Source organism: Brachycentrus maculatus, unplaced genomic scaffold, assembly GCF_059751285.1.
Source record: "Brachycentrus maculatus isolate JH-2025_06_01 unplaced genomic scaffold, ASM5975128v1 h1tg000589l, whole genome shotgun sequence".
Taxonomy (NCBI): domain Eukaryota; kingdom Metazoa; phylum Arthropoda; class Insecta; order Trichoptera; family Brachycentridae; genus Brachycentrus; species Brachycentrus maculatus.
In genome coordinates, this window is record NW_028281329.1 from 24,771 (window position 1) to 49,040 (window position 24,270).

A 24,270-nucleotide genomic window follows, 5' to 3' on the forward strand; every position below is an offset into this window, starting at 1 on the left:
TACAATACTTAAACATATATTTAAAAAAAAAAACATTTAAGACGTTGAGTTATTGTAAATTAGGAATCTAAATAAACATACTGTTTCTATAAAATGATGGTGTCGGGCTGTGGTCCCGTGGTTAGTGTCGCGGACTCTCAAGTCAGAGTTTTTCGGTTCGAACCCACTCTACCACAATTTTGATTCCTATATCTAATAATGGGCCGCTAAGGCTAACCGAAATAGTATGACATTGAAATATTTGTGTAAATAATAAAAACATATATATTTCTCTTTTATTTAATAAAAAAATAAAAAAATAAAAAGATATTAAAATCCATTTGGACATATAAACGTGATATATAGTTGATCAATTTATATTAAATACTCTATAAATCCCTCTAAATTTGTGTCACTTTTCAAGCGAAATGAACCTTGATCCCTAAATAAGGTTTATTATTATATTCACTGAATCACATACTTTGTCGAGACAAAATAAAAAGAGTAGGTATCCACACTCCCACGAACAAGCGGATTTGTGTCCAATCTGTATTGTATCCCGAGGTGTGAGGTCTCAGTGGAATACGTGATCATATTTTTTATCCGGCTATACAAAATATACAAGAGATTATTCTACATAAATACTAACATCTAGCGACAGTGGACACAAAGCCTGATTGTGTGAAACTATGGGATTTGTTAGGTGTTCAAAACAAGTAGGGAGGCGTAAGATACCGTAAAATAGTACGAGCCTTACATATATTTTTATCAACTGTTGGGTTGGAACAGTATAGAACAAAATATAACAACGGGTTTTACAGTCATCATTAGGCACACCTTTTCACGAGAGCAATGACTGATGTAATATCCGCTCATAAAAAATGGATGCAGCGCAGTATGAGATAATGCCCTCAAAATTAATTCGTTTCATCGATGCTGTCATAGATTGTAGAAAGGTAGAATTCGGTTGCGAACTCTCAAAAAAGAATGCTGATTAATATTTCAAATATTCGCTCCCATGGACAAAATACAACGCTCAGATGATACATATTTGAAAGGAGCATGGATGTACATATTCCCTCTTAGCTGTTTGTATATTGATGATTTCAGTGTTTTTATTTTATTTATTTATTGTTAATACACGTTTTGTGTGTCTTGGATAGTCAAAAACATGTTATTGGCGTACCTATATATTTAAGCGCCCTTGAGGTAGTATTTTACGAAAATGGCGCTATATAAATTATCCAAATTTATTATTATTATTATTATTATATATAAGTCGATTTAAACATAAATATAGAAGTTTTTAAAATTGAACATAAAAACTCACTTTTCAGAAGCTGTTTTCTCTTCTACTCGTAAAGAATTTTCATAGAAGTTCACTTACGCGTTAATCTGAAACAATAAAAAATACATAAATGTAAGTACGAAATTATATTTGTGAAAACCCTATAAAATTACAGGATCTATTATTGTCTTTCGGATGTAATATTTTTTCACATAAAACAGCCTCAAATGTTGACCGACCACTGAAGGGACCTAATACAAAATTTGTACTTCGCAAATATTTACACATTTATAGAGGTTTAAAAAAAGTCAACATGAATTTAATGAATCATACATTCTATTACATATAGACAGTACAACATATATCCGTCTTTAATCATTCATAAAGAAGTGATTTTTTAAAAGATCGTAAATCATTCGTAGCAACTTAAAGTGATACCGATTTTCCGAGAAAATCATCGCAAAAGTAAGGGTAAATATATATTATGGCTAAATTTATTCGCACGACTATCCAATGTTAAATGATCTTACTCCTAGTACTCGAGTCGGTGATGTTGAATAAGTTAGTACTTTTACACAGATCGAGACGAGACGTGTCAAGGAGACGATCGGGTAATAAAGATAACATTCCAGTAAAGTATGTCAAGATAAGGAGTGTCTGATCTACCCCTTCTGCCCTGCGACGAGGCGCGAATTTCACCCAGTGATAAATAGGGCATTTACGGTAATACGAAATGCGTGGATTCGTGTTATAAGAACGGTTAGATTCCAAGCGGTTGTGAAGATTTGTAACAATACAGTATCGTAGGACCACCATTCAACCCCAACTCTGTTTCTTCTTTTGACTCTTTATCAACACACAATAGTTCATACGGCACCGCATTGGAACGGTGTAATATTGTACAATTTTATGATAAATTACACGAAGGCGTTTCAGCGTTACAAATTTTAGTATTAGGGTGTTTTTTTTATCCAGCTGCCTAATCTATTCCACAATTGCTATCACAATATTTGTAAACATTGCAAAAATGTTACCAGAAGGAAAAAATAGTTTTTTTTTCTAATATAGACCTTCGCGTACTGGATCATATTTTTTATCATTTACAAACGGTGATTTTCCACGAATCAAATGAATATAGCATTTATGTAAAGATAAGATAAAACTACAATTTAGTGTTATTACAATGTGTTGTGCAAGGCAGTTAACGTGAATGCATCATGTATACGAGTAAGTGATAAGGCACAGCCAGCTCATTTTTCGCAGCACAAAGCGACTGTGCCTATATTAGCGTTAATATAAAAAAAATATATAAAGCCATATTATTTTTAATAATTATACTTTTATTATATAAAAATAATGATACTTTATATCTACCGATAAAAACTGTTGCAGAATTAATAATTATCTTTACATATCGATTAAAACTTCAATACTAGTGGAATTCTAGCATTGTTTTTTAATGAAAAAAAAAACGGTTGCCAAAAAAGGGAAAAACAAGATACAACAAAAACATAGGTACCAAAAAAAAATAAGGGATAGCTTTCTAGTTATTATTGGGTAAAGAAATATAAATTAGATTTAAAATTATTTTAAATTTATTTTATATTATTATAGAGAGGGAATAAATAAAATCTTAACTTGGTATTTGTTAAAATGGGGAATTATAGTAGATGTTAAATGAAAAAATAAAAGGTTTCAGTGATGTTATATTAAAATTTGACAAAAGCAATAAACTTTGATATTCATTTTATTGAAATATTAATATCGTTTGATATTTTCGCAGAGGTACATAACATACAGTAGGTAAGTACTAGGCCGGATAAACGTCAAAGGAAACGAAGAATTTAATAAATCAGGATTTGAACTACAATCTGACAATATGATACTTTGATAAAATTGCAGATTTAAAATTAAATTCAAATACTCCTAAACATCAAAAATGGTTGAATTATATTAATTTACAAAAAGACGATTCATTTATTAAAAATAAAATAAATCCACCATATAACATACACATTTAGAGTTTCATAAATGACACACAACCGTTTTGGATATTAATTTTCAGTTAAAAATTCAAAAGAACCTTATTATATTGTGACAATATTTTTTTTATACTTTCAGTCCTTTTAAAAGATTTTATAGTTTTTTAACATAAGTATCTCGAACGTCACAATAATTTTGGTATACATATTTTTTTTCAAGAAATAACCCACAAAGCCACTACTTTTAGAGGCTTGTCTGCAGGTAGGATAGAATGGATAGGGAAGGTAAATGTGAAAAATACGTCAAACACCCAGACCAATTGAAATAAATATTTCTTAAATTTATTTTACAACTGACGGGAATCGAACACGCGACGCCAGTTTCGCAGTAGAGCGTCTACCCAACTACGCCACGGTGCCCGCCTTTTTAATCATCGTTTACCAATATTTGCCAACCCATAACTAAAATTGAAATACAATTAGGTTGGTTGTAAATTGCCATTAAAATAACAAATTATAAAAAAATAAGTAAAAATAGTGGTTACAATGATTGATTGTCATAAAAGAAAAGCTTTGTATGGATAAATAATAAAGCTTGGGCATAGCAAGTTCAAATCAAATAAAAGAATACAAACAATACGTAGATATTTTTTATGGGTTACATATATTCAGATTATATTTTTATGAGTTACATTCAAGTTATATCATATATAAATGCTGCCATAAAATAAATTGCTGAAATTAATGTCAATATCTAGAGAGTAGACCGAGAGGCAGTCGCCCTCGAAAGTCAAATCGAGATACATAAGATTTACATGTCGGAAAACAGAACTATCATTATAAACATGAAGACGATTTATTCACAGAAGCGCAATATAGATAAGAACCTCAAGCAATAGATTGATAACGAGAGACGAAATGCAGGAACATTATACACTTAGATATGATATGAGAGCACCAAAATTTCCATGAACGCAAACACAGAGTGCCATTTGAGTAACAAATGAATATCATTTTTGGCCTTGATGGCACATACAAAAAAATATTTTTAATTTTTCAGTAAATAAAAAAAAACACGTATTTGAAATTCTAATGCTATTGTTCAAATGACAAGTATAAATTAAATTACTGACATTAAAATTCAATAAAACACACAAACAAGTCCCGTAACGCTTTAAGGTAGAGGGTACAATTATGTAGATCCAATAATTTATATATGGACGGTGGATAGTTATTTTCATATTTAAAAAAAAGTATTTCCCGTCAATTGATTCAACCGAAAACAAAGTAATAACATAATGAAATAATAAACCAGCAATAACGGGTTTACACATTGCAGATAGATTGTAACAGCCGTAAAAGGAAACATGTTTTTTGATAATCGATACCAATAATAATAATAATAAGTACGGTTTAACCGTTACTATAGCCAGTGTATCATTTGATAATTATACTTTAATATGATATATGAGAAGAGAATGTACATGATAAATATGCCAGTCGATAAGTCGAATGATTGGGAAAAAATATTCTGAAAAAGGTTTCACACCACCACGTTTCACTTTACAGCGAAACCCTATTCGTTTTGTATTATATTATTGCAATTTCCTTCTCGATTTTCAAGAATCCCGCTGATGTTCGTGAGGAATATGTGGATATATCATGATAATACTCACTCTAGAAAAAATAAACCCGCAAGGAACATTCAGAAATAGCTCCATTTTCTATGAAATATTCTCCTGGAATATGCGATCCTTACAAATGGCTAGCACTCTACATAATAATTATGGTGCCTTGCTACGGAAATAATAATTTATCATCTGGTGCGCATTACGTAGCCTGCGGAAAACGCCCCTTTAGGAGATACACGGTGCTGTTCCCCGAGAGAAGCTCTGACCAGGAAACACGTTCAAAGGTTATGTTCGACTACTCTGGAGATGTGATGTACATCCTTAATTATATACATTTCAAGTAAAATCTAGTTCTAAAATCAAGAATAAGAACCTGCGTGTAATAATACTAATGATTCAAGACTTTAAAAACCTTGGGTGTCTTATCAAAATAAGTGCATATTTTGAAATTCGTAAAACACTATTTGAATGCAAGAACGCGACATCAGCCACATGGATGAAATGCTTTATTCAAAACAGCAGAAAGTGTGCGCACACAAACTAGCTTTGATCTGAGCAACTACTCCTCTTACTACTACTGCTGCCTACCGCCTACTGACAACTCGCGCCACGCGCGATGATCAAAGCTACCGATAGTTTCTATCCCATTATGACCACGAATCAATCACTGAGTGGCTTCCGTCAACTGAAATTTTGATGGTTTCGTAATACAAAAATAGGAATATTCAAGACATTCTCTTCTGTCGAATCCGTCACGTACTTCGACATTCGAATAATTACGTGATCTTCGGAATGCATACTTTACGTGTTTTAATGTGACTACAGCAAGAAGTACGACTGCGCGTATGTAGCACGTTTATTTTGGGTATTTAATTAAACCAAAAGTAAATATTTTAAGAAATCTAGTTTCATTATATTTTTATTTTTTTAGTATTCCGTTTTAGTTGGGATTATTAAGAATTGGTTTTAAGAATTACGATATTTTGCTTAATATCAGATGCCTGCCGATTTACCAAAAGTGGCAAAACAAAACAGAAATAGGAGTTTAGCAGGTCTTTATGTTGATTCGAAGGAGAGGTTCCTTGGAATCATCGTTATCCTTAGAAGGAAGGGTGGCTTCTACTAAAATGATTGCGAGTGGCTTGAAGCGGATACGCGGTCGACACTATCTCAAATCTATCACATAAGATGGATGAAGTACAGTATAATTTTCAATAGCATCATTATTTTTCCATTGTTCAAGCATAAATAGGCACGAATAAAACATATACTATTATTAATTATTATGAATCGTCCATAATGCTTGTCTGGCAATGACCTGACTATCGCTAGAAGCAAGCTTGGCATCAAAAGAGGTAGTCGATCGTTTGTTTGGAAGGCGGATAATCTGACAGACGAGAAGACAATTTTACGTCGAGCCGCCAAAGGAAAGCGAGACGAACAACGCGCATTAAGTTTCCGGGTATAATTATTGAGTCGGTGGTCCCGACAACGTGCCAACGTATCCGACTCACTTCCGGCTGAAAAAGGAAGGGCGGTGACATTAAGAAGTATGGATGGAGTAGTGTAAGCTGCTCCGGAAGTAACGATGGTATACCAAATGTGACACCATTCAATACAGTACACTCAGTGCTCACTGCTTCACCCAGGTCTATCGAAACTACGAATCAATACCAGACTGGCTATTAATAATATTATGAATGGCTGAATTTCCAAATCCAATCAACTTCCTGGTGGAATAAATAGGCAAACCAAATTGATATAGGTGGAATATAAACCAAACCGAACTCATCTCTTCCCATCGCCGCATCATTGTTATTCGAGGGTAGAACGTTTCCCCAAGAATTTAAAATGTGTCCTAAATTGTCACAGTCACACATGTATATATGATTTCAATGATATCGACTAGGAAAGGTAAAAACAGCAAAACCGCGTTACTTTTTACACAATAAAATTAATTTTATACGGTTTCGTAACGACATATGATAAAGTTTATATGATATGTATCGCAGACTTTTACGCCTTGTGCAAAAACAATAAATAAATAAACAAATTATAAAAATAAGAGTCCACTTAAGAAATATTATTTATGTAATATTGTTTTCACAGTTTACAAAAAAACGTGTTTATATTGTATCAAACTTTGTTTCATGATATATATGCGTATTCACAAAACATGGTAATTTTTTTAGAGTTTAAGTAGTCTATATTAAAAAAAAAAAAGAAATTCAGCAGATCCTCACCCCGACGAAATAAAATAATTATGTTGGATAATTTATATAGCACCATTTTCGTTGATTAGGACCTATATGTAAAAAAAACGTAGCGATGGTATCTTTTCAAGATGGCGATTCGTAAAATTTAACGAAAGAGAATTCGATCAGTACTTACAAGTCGGAGATTATTGTTTACTATCTGTAGTATATGTGCTTAAAATAATAAATGATGTATTGAAAATAATAATATTTAAAAAAAAAAATTATAAACATTTAACCTCTATTGTTATTTTGATAACAGTGTAATCTATTTATTACTGAATATCGACATTTTTCGATACCTGACCAATATTAAAGGAAGAAATGATGCATTTCAAGTTAACAGCTCATAACATGACATTTAAAGGTTACATTTACTCTAACACTTTTTTCGCCATTTAACCATTTCAGGAAATCACCCATTAGCGTCGTTGAAATCCAATTCGTGAATATTACAAGACGATATGACCACTTTCCGGGAGTCCTATACATTGCTGGAAACCCTCAAGTTTAGAAGACTATAATGAATATTTCCTTCAAAATTTATACCCATATCACGAAGTTTAGTAAAGGCAAGTACTTAAATATGTTGGGTATATAGCATCAATTGTTATTTAAATATGCCCGCAAGTCGGAGATTGTGATATCAATATTGACAGGTTCGTGTGCTTGCATTCAAAGCGTCAGGTAAGAATTACTAGCCTTTACATAAATCTTTCGCCGACGTTCCTGTACATTTATTTGATGTGCAATCTCATTCGCACGTTGCATGCTAATTCACTCCTCAGAAATAAGGACACCGTGAAAATATTCCGTACATATTATCTCCGTTAGTGTACTTTAAAAGTACATTGGTAAATATTACATAAATATATATTTTAGATGATTAAATACCTAAAAATATAATACTTTGCATCTTGTGTTTGCAAAAAAAGTATCAACACTCTTTACCCATATCTCCCCGTAGGACCCTGTTTTTCAAACATAAATATTTTATATTATTTATGACATGTTCATTTTTTTTAGTGAAACACTTGTATAATACCACTTAATGAGTTTTATTTCATTACACACGACTAGTTTCGAAAACTACAGTTTTTTTCATCTACAGGTGAATAGCAAAACTACTATTACTTTACTTTTCACCTGCAGATGAAAACAACAGTAGTTTTCGAAACTAGTGGCGTGTAATGAAATAAAACTCATTAAGTGGTATTATACAAATGTTTAATAAAAAAAATTATATAATAATTTCCTTCGTGCACAAAGAGTGCTTCCTCGCGCTTTTGGTATTCTTCTGAAGCCTATATGCACCCAATGGTGCATAGGGTACCGCATCTGGTCGAGGCGGTGTTAACTTGATCGTCAATTACATATATGAAGTGTCGTGTTCCATATTATTACATTATATTATATAGAAAATGAACATATTAAAAGTTAAGGAAAGGAATAGTAGGAAAGGATTAATAGCAGCAATGCAAAGGGCACTCGCGCACAAGCTAGGCAAGCGGTTTACTGTACGAGTCATTTGAGGCCTCTAAATATGACCAGTCAATTAAATCGCGGAAAACTATAGAAAAAAAATCGTATTTCAGCCCATTGTGTACTCGGGACAAAAGAGTTCCTAGTGGATTCGATCGATTTACGCATCCATTTAAATTATTTACCTTTTACTAACCATCGAAAGCTGCGTTGCATTCCCTATACATTTCTATTTGATAAATAAATACACAATTTCGAATGCATTGCTTAACTCAGCTATGATTTAGAATCTAGAGCAATACTGTTATAAGGCGGTGTCGAAGAACGGACTCCATCCGCGATCAAATATATCTTGTGAACTAAAGAAAACCCTTTCAGTTTACTCAAATCTCTTCTACGAAATATTCTGATGCCAAGATATTAACCCTTTGAGGACAGAATAAAAAATCAACTTAACACATTTTTACTCCTAGAAATTATTAACAAATAAGTGTATATAGCGACTGAAAATTTGCTGAAAATTGTGCACACAGATTGATACAATATTTATCCCTCAACAAAATTAAAAATACACATTGTGTGCCTGGTAGTTAGCAACAAAGACCATGTTTTAAAAAGTATAAATCAAAGCATTTATTCTTGAAAACATGAGGTAATACATAACACTACTTATTTTTAATATTATTATGACTATAACTCACTTGTCATTTTGTTTATTTCGTTCAATAATCTTAAAAAATTGATAAACTAAGATTCAGATAACCTATAAATATCCCGACATGTGCACATCGCCACAGTAAATAGTCTGAAATAACCTCCAAGACAATGATACCAACATGAAATCTATACAAGCACTATCTCTGTTACATAGGCAACACATATTGCACTATGGTTTTAACTAGAAACCTGTAAGCACTTAGACAATTATTTTAAATTTGTGGTTAGCAGCAGTAACCAGTTGTCCTGAAAGGGTTAACACTTCTCAGCTGTTAGCGGGGAGGCGAGCTGCACGAAACCGAAATTATGATCTGCAGTTAAACATGCATCTGTGAATAATTTGCGTCTTACGAAACTGATGAAAAAAATTAAACGGTGCTGACTCGTAATTTGATGAACGTATTCGGTTTAACGGCTTTAAACGAATTGAGAACGCATTACAAAAATGATTACTGTACTTATGATTCAATATTCTAGCAACATATGGTGCAGCTATAGTAAAATCCAACTTGCGATAGAAACAGAATGTTGAATTAGTATTTTTGTTATCATTTTACAACGGAATTCTATAGGAACAATTCATTTAATTTATTTATTTTCTACGCTATACTCGCTCGCTTTCAGACCGTACCAAATATTCTTTTACTCTGTTAAAGAACTCCTAATACTAAAACAAAAGAGTAGTAATTACATTTAAATAATATAAAGACAAAAACATACAAAATCATTTACTGAAATAAATTACAAAAATGTATCAACACCTAGTCTTGTTCGAATTAAGTATACATGTTTTAATGTTCACGATATTTTTTGCAGCTTGTACGAGTATGCAGATATTCCCAACAGCAGTAGATGCTTACGTAATCTGGGTTAGTAAAAATAAGTGTCTCTCGATTAATTCTTCAGTTAAATTTGAATCGCATCCAACTTATATCTTTATATTTAGTTATTTAAATCAAAACACAATTTAAGATTCTACTGGATTTACTGAATTCCGTGACAGCTGTTTCGCCATTATCAAACTGTATAATTAACCTATTTATACAGTTTGAATAAGCCATTTCAATAAAAAGATTTCACGTAGATTTATACTAGAAAACTACGTACAAAATAATTTGATCCATATTTTAGTATGTATTGAAATAAGTAAACCTGAATACTGAAAGACCAAACAATTTTTTAATAAAATCACGGCACAAAGTTGTCGAACTTCATCATTCAAAACCTTCGATGCGATTAATACTCGCGAATGACTCGTGTTTTTGAGGATTTACTATACAATTTAAAGCTTTATGATATCGATTTATGTATGTCAGTTTATATATGTATATATTAACTGATAATAGGCTTCCAATCTGCTCCCGTTCTCATGTTGTGATCAGCCGCTCGAGAATAACGTGATATGATCACATCCAATGGAAGACGCATTGTTCTTATGCATGGCACGTCTCACTTCATTGGCTGCCGTCAGCTGTGCATCGTAATACTGACTACATTTAATCCGTACTCCAATAGGAGAGAAGATCGATGTCACATTTAAGTAGTCGGCACATGGATTACGAATTCGTAATGAGGTAAGAAAGAGGCCCGAAGATTATGCACGATGACTAACTTGGCCTCTAATGGACTGGAACAGCCGAAATTATAGAGGGTATCAACAAACATTGAACATCTATCTAGTCTCTACATAGATGTAAAGTGTACCTCAACCAAAAACTATGTTCATTGGCGAACCGCCCCTCATATTACACATACTATTTTTTGTGTTATTTTATAATTAACGGCAATAAATATGAATGGTTTTATATACTATACGACGCAAATGGCTGGAAGTAATTATTTCATGAAGGTGAACAAGTATGACAGAAAATAGGTGAGTAAGAATGTGGAAGGTGGACGAAGTCAAGGACGTGCAAGAAGAAAACATATCTTTGAACTTTGAGTATACACCTATAACAATCGATGCGTGCTCACTCGAATAAAACATGTTTTATTTTTATTTTTAGGAGCTTGTCGTGACCAATGTACGAATAGTATAACAAATGACTGGAATTTGCATAAATCAATAGTTGATACACAAACACATATTTAGTACGTCAGAGTAATTGTTATTTAAGCCTTTATTTATATTTTTAACTAAAATGTTAGTAATATCAATATATAACCACTCACCAAGATTTTTATGTCTACCGGTTTCGAGACGTACCCGTCTTTTATCAGGACAATCAATACAACAGCACGTGACGTAAAGTATTGTTTGCATGCTGTTGCAGTGATTGTCCTGACGAAGAGACGGGTACGTCTCGAAACTGGTAGACATAAAAATCTCGGTGAGTTTGTGAGAACATTTTTGTAAAAAAAATACGTAAAAGTAAAAATGACTAACCTCAAAGTAAATGCTTTAAATATTAATAATATTGAGAATATTTTATTTAAGCCATGTTATCGCTAAGCGTAAATGTTGACAAATTAAAAGAAACGAATAAAAAATAATGCATTAATACGTGAAGCAAGTCATAAAACACTAAACACAATTTAAAGAAAACATAATAAATGGCATGTTCGTAAAACATTATTATAGGCACACTATGATGGCATTCCCGTCTCGGCACGAAAGAATTAAAAAGTATAATTACGCAAGATAAAAAGTGGGAAATTGCCGTCATCAAAATGTGCGCAAAAAGGCGGGCCCAAAGCCGTCTGGGAAAGGCAAACCAAAAAGATGAATGCGTACTTTCATCTTAAACATTCCGGAATAAAACGAGGTATAAATCCTGCCGGGACAACCGACACCCACGGGGACAGCGAGGACGGGGAGGAAAAGGGCGAAAATAAATAAATACGATTTATGGTCAAGGTAACAAATGTTGCAGTCATTTCTACAACGTGGTACAGCCTCGCCCGCTCTCGGGGATCGAGCCGCCCGCTTATCCTGAAATGGGAGACAATTTGGCTGGAAATAAAACAGGGTTTCTCCTTCTCTGAAAAAAGGTGACGTGGCGACCATGTGTGGGTCTCGGGCGTCTGCGGACTGTGAACTAAAGCGACTCTGTTATTATGCCGACATAATAATTTTAGTGAATTGTTCACACACATTATCACTATTATTACATTTAATGCAATACACACAAACTGCCAAAAGGAAAGAATGTACTCCCGACATTAATTTATATCCAGACAAGGAATTATTAATTAAAAAAAAGAATACATGTAATTATATAGGTACTGAACCAGAGCTCTTTATAAACAGTACCGAGTTGAATAATAATAATAATAGTAATAAATTTGGATAATTTATTTAGCGCCATTTTCGTAAAATACTACCTCAAAGGCGCTTCACAGTGAAGGAATTGGGGAAAAGAAGATGGTGGAAATGATTTAGCAAACAAAAGTGTTTTTAGTTTTTTTCTAAAGATCATCTCACTTTCTAACCACTGGTAGAAGAGCATTCCACGCCATCGATACAGTAACAGCAAAGGCACGATCGCCAAAGTTAGTGCGAGCTTGTAAAATCACTTTGCCCATTGCAGTTGATCTAGCCGATCGAAGCGTGAGACGTTTCATTAACAAATTCATCCGGAATAAACAGCTTTTTTTAGATTTTCTGGAGTCATATAAAGTATTGATTTATACACGAGTGGACAGAGTTTATACTGAACCCTTTCGAGAAAGCTTAACCAGTACAGTTTGTGAAATAGTGGGGTGATGTGACTGAATTTAGAAATTCCAAAAACCAGTTGATGAATGTTTGAGATAACTAACTAACTAACCATCACGCCGCTTCCCCGCAGGTGTAGGCAGAGAGAATAGAACGCCACACCATTCTGTCTTTGCAAACATTCCTCGCCTCTTCCACGTTCATGCATCTTCTCATACACACCCGCCAATTGTTGTTTATTTGAGAAACATAATGTTTTTTTAAAGTTTGGAAGAGATATTAATATTCTTGGCTCCGTCAACAACTGGTAGATACGTCTAACACAGCACAAAGAGCACATTCACACGACCCCAATGCAGAATATTCGCAGTAAACCGCCCCCAACGAATGAAATCGTGTCCCCCAGGTAAGAGCGCCGCCAACTCTCAGGGTGCAGAAACACACCCCAGTCGATAGCCGCATATCAAAAAGCCGATTTCAAATTGCAGCTTCGATTCGCATAAACGCCTAGATCGATCGACCCTTTTTTCCAACGCAAACATGTAAACGGTGGGTCCCTAATCGCGTGAAATCGCGGAGTTCGGGTTTTAAGTGCGAGACACAATGCCTGCATTGTATAATGTAGGGAATTTATAGTAGGCGAGTCTACATAGATTGACGGCCAGGGGCGAATACTATCTATACTCGTATAATATTCGATTACTTGCAGGTTCTTACTATGTATTTAATCGATTATTTTTCATTACACACCAACGATGTCAAAATAATATTACGGTAGACGCTCTCTTAACCGGCACCGCTTTAACCGGCCTCTTCTAGGGTTCCTGTTTTCTTAGTGTATTGAAAAAAATGTGGTGTTTTTTTTCATTCGAAAGTGTTTTTTGTTTTTTTCATTAACTTCTCTTTAATCGGCTTTTTCACTATCCGGCCCTGGGTCGATCCCGCAAGGCCGGTTAAGAGAGCGTTGCTGTATATCGTAGTCATACACTAGAAAGTGACCAAGTGCATTTTTTACAAAAACGTGACCATTGACTCTTTGATATTTTACTAGCTTAATAATGCCCTGAAAAAATTACAAAGGATTTTAAACTTGGAAATATAATATATTGACTTGCTAAAAATGACTAACTGTATTGATGTTTATTTTCTTGCCAAGCAAAAGTGACTTGAATGACCCTCCTGAACATTTTACGTTTTGTTAGTTGGTCACTTTCTCCTGGTCGACTACGATGTGTTACATAAACTGAATATCCATATTTTTCTGTAGCTTGTTGGTCTCATTTATTTTAAGGGATAAAAATAAAATATTTTATAATTTATATTTGAAGCACTAACTTTGTTTTTCCATTTTATAATTAAAATGTAACTTTGTTTTGAAATCACTATGTATGAAAACTTATAGTGATTTTAAAACAAAGTTACATTTTAATTGTAAAATATATTTTTTATGCTAAAAATAAGAGACAAAGATTCAACCTAATTATGTGTTTCTATGTGCTGAAGAATAGTTCGAACAAGATATATTTTTACGTTTGGTAATACAGTCGTTTCTTGCGCTGTTCGCTCGATCCTCAGTGAAGAGAATTTTTTCGTTCTATTTTCATTTTATATTACATTTAATATTTAGACTCGCGCTTCGAATTAATGAAATACTCGCTTTTCTTATTTTTTTATAATACATACACGAATGAAATACGTGATCCAAAGCTTGACAAAAAAAATACGGTTCGCCACTGGCGTCGGTAAAAGTTCGCTACAAAGGGATGGCGGTCTTGCTGCAGATGCCGGGGAAATGGCCCGTTCAGGGGGAGAGGGACGCGATGTGGTGAGGAGTTAGGTTAGTTGTTATGTCAACCGACGCATCGCAAAAATAAACATCTTGAAGGTCGGAGATCAAATGGACTGGACAGACTACACAAGACGAATACCAAATTATATCGCGAGTACCAAATTAAGAGTTTTGAATGCGGTTCATAAAACTTTATAGGATTCGTTTAAATGCTTTTAATACGTACTTATATGTTTTTCGTTTCGCAACTGTTACTGCATACAAAATAGCAAAATTATAATGCAACGTTAGCTTCATCGTAAATTGCGTGAGAGAAAGGTGACCAATCTTATGCGCCAGGAACGAGTCCGGGGTATCAATAAAAATATTATATTATTGATCAGCTACAACATCTGCAATGGGCAAAGTGATCTTACCAGCTCGCAACCAACGCACTAAATTTGGCGAGCGTGCCTTTGCTGTTGCAGGACGGACGGCGTGGAATGGTCTTCCACCAATGGTTAGAAATAGTGAGAGTGAGATGATCTTTAGAAAAAGACTAAAAACACATTTGTTTGCTAAATCATTTCCACCATAATATTTTCCCCAATTCATTCACAGTGAAGCGCCCTTGAGGTATTATTTTACGAAAATGGCGCTATATAAGTTATCCAAATTTATTATTATTATTATTACAACGAAAACACAAAGCTCGATATTAACAAAGACCTAACCAATAATCGAAATATTTCAATACTTCTTGAAGAAAGAGCTGTTTACATTTATGCTATGTACACAATTACACTTCGTTATCTTCAAACCCTCATCGTAGGTGGTGCATAGGGCACTGCACCATATAAACGCAGTGCTATCTTGATCGTTACACATGAAGGAAAGGTGATGAGACCTCTGCTACAGATACCCAGGTAACCCAGGTTAATACTGAGTAAATTTAGAAGGGAAAAATTACTTGAATTTATTTGACCCCCCCCCCTGGGAATCGAACCCGGAACCTCCAGTACGGTAGCCGAGAGTGCTGACGACTACACTACGGAGGCGGAAATATAATTACACACAGTGATTTAAATAAAACTAAGTAATTATATTAACCACACTTAGTATAAAATGGAAAATCACTTGATCAATGCTTCAAACGCTGGTTGAGAGCTCTTTTGATCATTACTATTTCCTAATCTTTGTGCAAATATAGCGAAAATATTTTTAGTCGAGATGTCAGTTACGTTTAATGACAGTGTGCTAATTGACTTCAAGGCAAATATTTACCTGTGAATTGTGCTGTAATGGTATCCCCGAGCCACGTTATTAAAAAAATAATACAACAACAAACGAAAAGTATTACGTCTCACGGACAGGAAAAATTTAATGTTACTTTTGTGTATGTGACACGGAAACGAGGATCAAAGGCTAAAATAAAAATATTCACCGAACAGTAAACAGTGCAGTCGAGTTTGGAGATGTAATCTCCGCGTATTGTATGTTTTAAATAAAGGGTATATTTTTATCAAAAACGTTGAATGCTGAAAAAACAGATAAAAGGTTACACGTGCCAACAAGAGTTGTCCAATTTAAAATAAAATTTCCATTTTATAAGCAACGTTTTTACTATTTTTATTTTATTCTTATTAACTGTGGAGGTACTCCGTTTTTGGCGTTAATTTTGCTCTAATTTTTCAACTAATTCTACAATTTTCTTACGTGTTAGAAATTTAGCAAGTTTCACGTTTTATTTTCCACAAATTCCAATATTGAAACGTGGTATGTTTCAATATTATTTCCTATCGACTAAGCTACGGGTTAAAATTAATACTCATGGAGAATTTAAATTCAATTTCGTAAAAATATATACTCAAAAGTATTGTTTTTTGACATCTCATCAAACATGAAGAAGAATGTGGAAATCTGGGCATTTACGGGGCTGACGACCGTCATAGGCTGGTTATCTACAATTGGAGATAATCCAGATTTGTGAACAAGTATTTGGACACACTCAACATGTTGTAAATATATAAAAGTTTTTGCAGAGTAGAAATATGCACGCAAGTATTGTGTTGTAATGTTTTTAGAATTCTATGCCGTTCAATTTCAATTTCAATTTCAATATGTCAATACTTCAATTTCATGTTACCGTTATGTTTCAGCCGTCATTGCAGAGCCTATTATCAGGGCGATACGTTTATAAAAACGACAAAAAAACGGAAACTTAATAAGATGATCTGACAAATATTTTAAAGATAATATTGTGTGGTTGTTGTGTCTCGAAAAATTTCGCAAAAAATTGAAGTAAGAGTTACCTACATTATGCAAATATGTAAATTATATATTTTTTTACATTTAACAGTAAACATCTCGTTAGCATACTTTAAAATCAGTTAATCGAACAAAAACATGCTACAAACATGAAATATTAAAATATGTAATAAGTATAATAGTACCTATCTGATGGATATTACATCACAAGTACATACCGCGATATACGAATAATAAGTACCTTGTAAATGTATCTGTAAAGTGAATGTGTATTACAATTCTTATGACGCATAATTTGGCTCCTTACCCACAACGTTGCATGTTATCTCTAAAATGTTTTTGGCTGATCTTTGCCGCTATTCCTTAAAATGTCAATCGTACGTATTACGTAAATATGGAATATTTCGAATGGAACAAAGTTAATTAATACAATTTCTGTCCTTTTTCAGTAGATACCCGTAGGTATTTCGAGATGGGCTGTTACAATCCAATGAACACCAGACGATAATATTACGTCAGCACCAAGTATGTAAATGTAAATATCATATAAGTACTAGGTAAAATGATACGTACAAGGTCGTCAACGATCATCCAAAATAATGATAAGGAAGCAAGAACCGATATGGAAAAGCGCATGGAATAATACATAGGTACACTAAAATGGGTCAAAATGGTCCCCGATTTTGGTTAAGATTTAAACGTACGTTAAAACAGCAGAGGGGTTATTTTATACGCACTGGCATAAATTACTATATTAATATCGGAAATAACGTCGACGAAAAAATATATTAAAAAATATACATAAATTCGACTTTTTTCCGACAATTAATGGGATATAATATAATACATCGTATAAGCAATAGTGAATTTAAGAATATTCCCCCTAAGTGCTAAATTCCATATTTTGAGATATTTGATGTCAAAGCATTTCTAAGAAAATGCATAGGAAATTGTCATCTTTTGAAATAATTTCGTTATTTTCTAGGTGAGATGCCAATTAGGGGAAGGGAAATTAGCTCCGCCATAAAGCACTGCCGTAAATATTTACACTGTTCAAACATGTAACGATTTCCAACAAATAAAAAAATACACGTAGTAACGAGGAAGCTGAAAGACCTGTATGTAGTTATAATGTAATGCAAAAAAAAAACAAAATTCAAGAACACTAAAAATATGCAATTTTTACAAAATTTCTGTAAGGTTTTACTGTGTTTTAAAATAGGGGAATCTGATTCTAACAAAATGGAGGATCTCAAACCTTTACCCCAAATCTATCAGATGCTAACATGGAATCATAAACCAAATAAAAATATATACAAAATCTTACACACGTGACAGCTAGAAATCCGTATCACATGGGATCTGAAAGCAACAGACGTTATAATCAAACTGAAATTGGGTATCACGCGGTGTACGCTGACAGGAAGGCACTAAATCGTGTAAGCCAAGGCGTTGAATCAGTATACTTGTAAAAAACAACAAAAAGTGAAAATGTGAAGGCGATGCCGGTGACGTGATATAATGTTATTTTGGTACACAAAGTTATGTCACGAACTTCAAAGTGTGATCGATATAATATAGTTGGCAAAGTATGATCGCATTCATAAATCCGACAGACTGATCTAATCCGTGAGTAATAATATGAATGAGAAATAGAGGTGATAAATATGCATATTTCATTATTAAAAAAAGGTGGTGTCCGTAAAAGAATGGAAAAAATATCAATATATATATATATATATATATATATATATATATATATATATATATATATATATATATATATATATATATATATATATACATATATATATATATATATATATATACATATATATATATATATATATATATATATATATATATATATATATATATATATATATATATATATATATATATATATATATATATATATATATATATATATTTTTACTAATAATGTTAAGCAAAAATTTTTTTATAAAGATTTCATTACAGGCTTTTTTTAGATGGGAGTTGCATTTATTTTTTTACCTTGCTTATTACGTACGAGGTTTATAGATCACACAGTTTATAACATGGATAGTAGGGGGAGGCTTTAGTCATTGTCATTTTGTTGATTGTGGGATTATTATTATTTATATAGAAATTTATACAAATATAAAACATAAGAAACAACTTCTACAAACAGCCCCTATTCACCCTTCAAGGACACAACTCTGAAATTTAGACGCTTCACATGCGGTGTTAGATAATGATGGAGAAGGCATCGAAACACGTGTAACAATAGATGTATAATAGAAATAGTGGTATAAACTAAGCAATTTTCAAATAAAAATGGATATTATAGCAAAGTGACTGCCGAATCAGTTGATGAAAATATTAATAACACATGAAATACTGACTTAAAGAGGCTTAAAACGCCAGATTAAAATTTGGGTCCTACTGATTTCAGGTCGCACGTTCTTTACGATTAGGAAGAGTGAAGGAAATATTTATTATTTAAAGTAAAAAATATAATTAGTAAATACATAAGTATTTCCTTTCTATTCGTTAATTGAAGTCATGTGCATGTAAAAAAATAAAAATAAAACAAAATTCAGTTAGGTTAGATTAGGCATAGCCCTAAATATAAATCCCAAGGAGTATAGTCTCAGCTCCCAGTGTGCGATACAAAAATCTTCTAAACAAACATCATTCCAAGTAAGCAGCAGGCTAAATCTTTTGTCAACCATTAGAAGCTGGAAATCTTGTTGACTGTGTCACTCACAAAATTTGTCGATTGATTGACAGAATGAAGTATGATATCCCCACAGAAAAGTACACCAACTGTCAGTACTAATAAATCGAGTAGAATTTGATGTTTCATAAGTAAGATTTCATAAATTATGTGCGTACATAGTAAATAGTCAGATTGTCATTGAAAACGTAATATATTATGATTTACAGGTAAGGCTAATATTTGATTTCAAATTAATATATCATATTTAATGCTACGTACTTAGTGATAACTTGGGTACATAAAAACGTATTAAAATTATTACATTGTTTTTTTTTTTAATTGTAGGTGTGGCATTTTGAAATTACAGGGGAAAAATACAATCCAAAGTCCTTACATAATCGATACTTAGCTGCTTAAAATAAATACCATATCAGTCAATAAGCATAGTATTCGATAATAATTATTCGTAATAATGTTCCTTTTCACCATTATCCACCTTTGTAGCCACTTAAAAGCCTTTTCCTAATGCTGATAAATGATGTATCTGCTTAATTGAACACGAGTACGATGCTGGGTGAAGATAACTCCAACAAAGGTAAACTTAATGTAATACTTAATAATAGTTGATGATGATTAAGCTCAAAGATCTCGCGTGTGTAAGTTCTTAGGAATGCAAGAAACAATGAACCAAAAAATACGATTTAACGATATTATTATTGATAGAAAATAAAGATTTAATTTTTTGTTGCTTGAAAAATGCTGCTTCTTGGCGTTAACCGTGTCAATAATTAAAATCTTGTACGAAAATTGATTTAATTTGAATATTTTCAACCTTCATTATCAATTAATTAATGTATCTGTAAAAGTAATTATGAATAACATGTGCCCAGTGGCGTGCACAGAGAATTTATTAGGGTAACCAGTAGAGATAAGTAGTAAGGTAAGCTAGGTACCACTTACTAGGGTGGGCAACAGAGGTAGGTAGTAAAATAAGCCGGTACTACTTAGCAAGGTAAGGTAGGTACTGGTTGCGTTTTTATGTCACACGGGTAAGTTAGGATAGGCACTGCTTTTCTGCCTATATGGAAGGCACGGCCCTGCATGTGGCGTACTCAATAATATAGTGCCAAAAAGTCAAAAAACACTCCGGCCCTTTTAGAAATACATTTTGAAGATATTAAAAATTTAGGGGCCTGCTACATTCTTGTTTTTTTGTTGGCAAAGTCATCATGAGATATTGGCGTACACATTACGAACAAAAAACATGAAAAATAAGTAAGAAACTGCAAAAATAGCGAGTCAAAAATACGTTTCCTCGATAAGAAAGCTTTAGTAAAATATGCAGATAGTGCTACTCATTTCACATAATTATTCAAGAATATTCTAGGAATGCATCTAACTATATTTACATTTCAGATTACAGCGACGAAGCGGAAAGATAATTCTTCAGATAATTTTTCGGATAATCTTATCTACAATTCATGGGTTGACAAAACGCTATGCATGAGTCCACAGAGCATTGATGTTAACATAGAAAATCCCTATTCAGTATTCACATCTTGTATTGGATAAAGAAGAATAAAAATGATTATTGATAAAATGAAAAAGTAAATAACTAGTGAGATGGCTGATAAAACCAGACCTGGTAATTATAAAAAATACAGGGGTAAAATATAACAACATTAATATCATTTAATATATCAGACACTGGAATATTCACCCTGCGGATGATATGTCAGTTGTCAGTTGTCAGAATTCCATCTTCTTTCATATAAAAAGAAACGAGAGATTTTCCATATCAAATTGAGACAACTAATACGATTTGGTAGCGGATTTTCTGTTTGTTGAGTAGCGGAATAATCCGTAATTTAGCGAGATAATAAATTGGCAATGAAAAGAGAAATTTGTTATAATAAGTACCATGGATTTCATGGGAAGTGCTTACTATCGACAATTTAGAATTTATTTCATTCAGTTTTGACCAAAATACCAAGTACCTACTTTTAGTTATACTGCCTCTTTTAGCACATAAAAAATTACCAATGAATTTTACCGTGCCCGTGAAAGCCATTTAAATGAATCTGAGATATTTGTTCAGAAAGATATATATTAGATACCTACATATAAACCAGTATTACTTTAAGTGGGCAATAACCTTGTGGGCGTTCTAGAAGACTTTTACAGGGCATAAGAAGCCCAAAAAGACAGATAGATGGACAGATATTTTTATTCCTTCCCTCTTTCTATGATGGGACATTCTGGCGATTTTATTTTCGCCTTTGACGAAAAATTTTGATAAGGGGACGCCAGACTAAAAAAGTTTGGGAACCTGTGCTATAAACTAAGCCATGTTGATAAATGTTTTAATTTTAGAATATTAAACATTATGAATATGTTATAACAATATTTTAGAATGAATAAGTGAACTAGAAAATTCACGTTTTTGAGCGACAGTAACTTATCTGTGTTAATGCGCTTTACATGTAAATTTTGGTGTGAGTGTTATTTATTTTATGATAAGTAATTCACTAAACCTAAATACATTTTCGTCTTTAACCTAAATAATAAAACAAGTATACCATAAGTACTGCGTATTTATTATAATTGCATAGGTTATTTTTAGATGCAATTAGATTTTATACTAGTTTTTTATGCTGTTTTTGACAGTGTGAAAAAAGCTGTAATTTAATTATTTTTATATAAATAATATTTTGTTATACATACATAAAATTATAGTTAAGCAAATTTACAACTTGTCCGCGCATCACAAAGGGGGAATAATATTTTCTATAAACATACTTAAAATTCACCCTAAAAAATATACGAGGGGTGGTAATTTTTTGCTGTGGAGGGTGTGTGAAGACAATTATTTGTTGCGAAGAAGTAAACGAATTCAGTGAATTCTTCCTTTATTTGTACTCAATGGTGCATGGGGCACGAAATTGGGTTAACACAGCTTTATTTACTAAAACACAAGTACATAAATGGATTTAAATGTAGGTCCAAAATGACATATATTGAATTGGTGTAGTCAAAAATGTTTAAGAGGCGATGAATCACAAATTATGTAAGTAATGGAATTTAGGGTAAAGGGTATTATTACCTCTACAAGGGAAAGGAAATGGAGTAGGAAAAGAAGATAAGAAAAGGAGCATAGGACCAATGGCTATGGCACTTTTGATTGCATACCCGTTCTCGTACACAAGCTTATGTAAATTATAAACTGCTTTTATGTATGAGTGCCTTAAAACAAAACTTTTAATTTAGATATTTATGAATAAAATATTTTTTAAACAATACGATGATGTAGTGTAGTGTTTAGCAGGTTTTCCTATTAATCACGTTTCGGATTATATTCCCAGTTGATATTTAATGAGTAGCACTCAATTTAAATTTTGTCACATTGGAGGAATTAAACGTCTTAAAGATGGTATGATATATAGTCTTAAATAAGCAATAATTGATAGTAAAATAAAATCAAAAATAAACATGAGACTATGATGCTTACACTAATGTCGGAAAATAGAAAAATTCCATGGAAAAATATAACTACTGTAAACTCGATAGAAACTTATGTCATTTCCAAAACTGATCGTGGATATAAATTAATTATTTTGGTTTTATATAAATTTTATCCTGTTCCACAAAAAAATCGAGCTAGTATGAATTAGTAGTGTCGAATTATAAATGATTTATAACAAAATTGCATGCTTTTATTAAAGGCTTGACATACCAGGTCCGCAGAAAGACGAGGGGGTGTGTTTCGTTCTGTGTGAGGTCCTTTCCCAGGTGGAGATCGGAGACTTCTGCGCAAGGCTTTCCGGCGCACTTGAACCGAAATGAACTCGAGTCGGAAAACACCGAAACTTATTCACACCACTAGTTTCCTCGTCACAAAACCACTAAAATAATGTAAATCTATTCAACTACTAAATTCAACAATACAACAAAGATGAAGGTGCAACTGGAATAATAAAATATTACGCGTTAAGGGGAGGCGAAATTTCGTAAGGGTGTACGAATCAAAACGCACGGATCAATGAATGAATTTTCTGGCAGACAAGAATATTACATTGATTAATAAAATGTTGTTGATTTAAGATTCTTAGCAAGAAAAAATATGGGTAACTATTATTACAATCAGTTGTTAAAAAAGATTATTACAAATTGGAAAAAAATCGTTTGACTTACATCTAATTGATTATAATTATAAAAAGAATAATAGTACATAGGATGATCGTTAGATAAATAAGATAACTAAAAATCCAAATTGTTTTGATACACTATTCACTATGGAAGCATTTTACTTTATATATGCCAACTGCAAAATAATATTCACTTAGCCAAGACACAAAATTATGCTGAAATAATAATATTCTAATTCACAATTTTCAATATATTTCATTGGAAAATTGGAGACACATTATGACAACAAAATGATAAATGCAACACAAACGTCGTGACACGGACACACTACCACCGCGAACAATTCTCTTCGACTAAAAAAAAATCCGAAGAAAGATGGCGTAATTTATGTA

The 24,270-nt window shown here is 32.7% G+C and overlaps 1 long non-coding RNA gene across 1 annotated transcript; it reads right to left on the reverse strand.

Annotated features, from left to right (window-relative positions):
- Positions 1-1,310: 1,310 nt before the first annotated feature.
- On the reverse strand, positions 1,311-24,213 carry LOC148301200 (uncharacterized). Its single transcript, XR_015838828.1, has 3 exons — positions 23,924-24,213; positions 23,466-23,696; positions 1,311-1,374 (listed from the first exon to the last, which is right to left on the reverse strand). It is a non-coding gene; the product is annotated as an uncharacterized LOC148301200 (long non-coding RNA).
- Between the last annotated feature and the right edge of the window lie 57 nt (positions 24,214-24,270).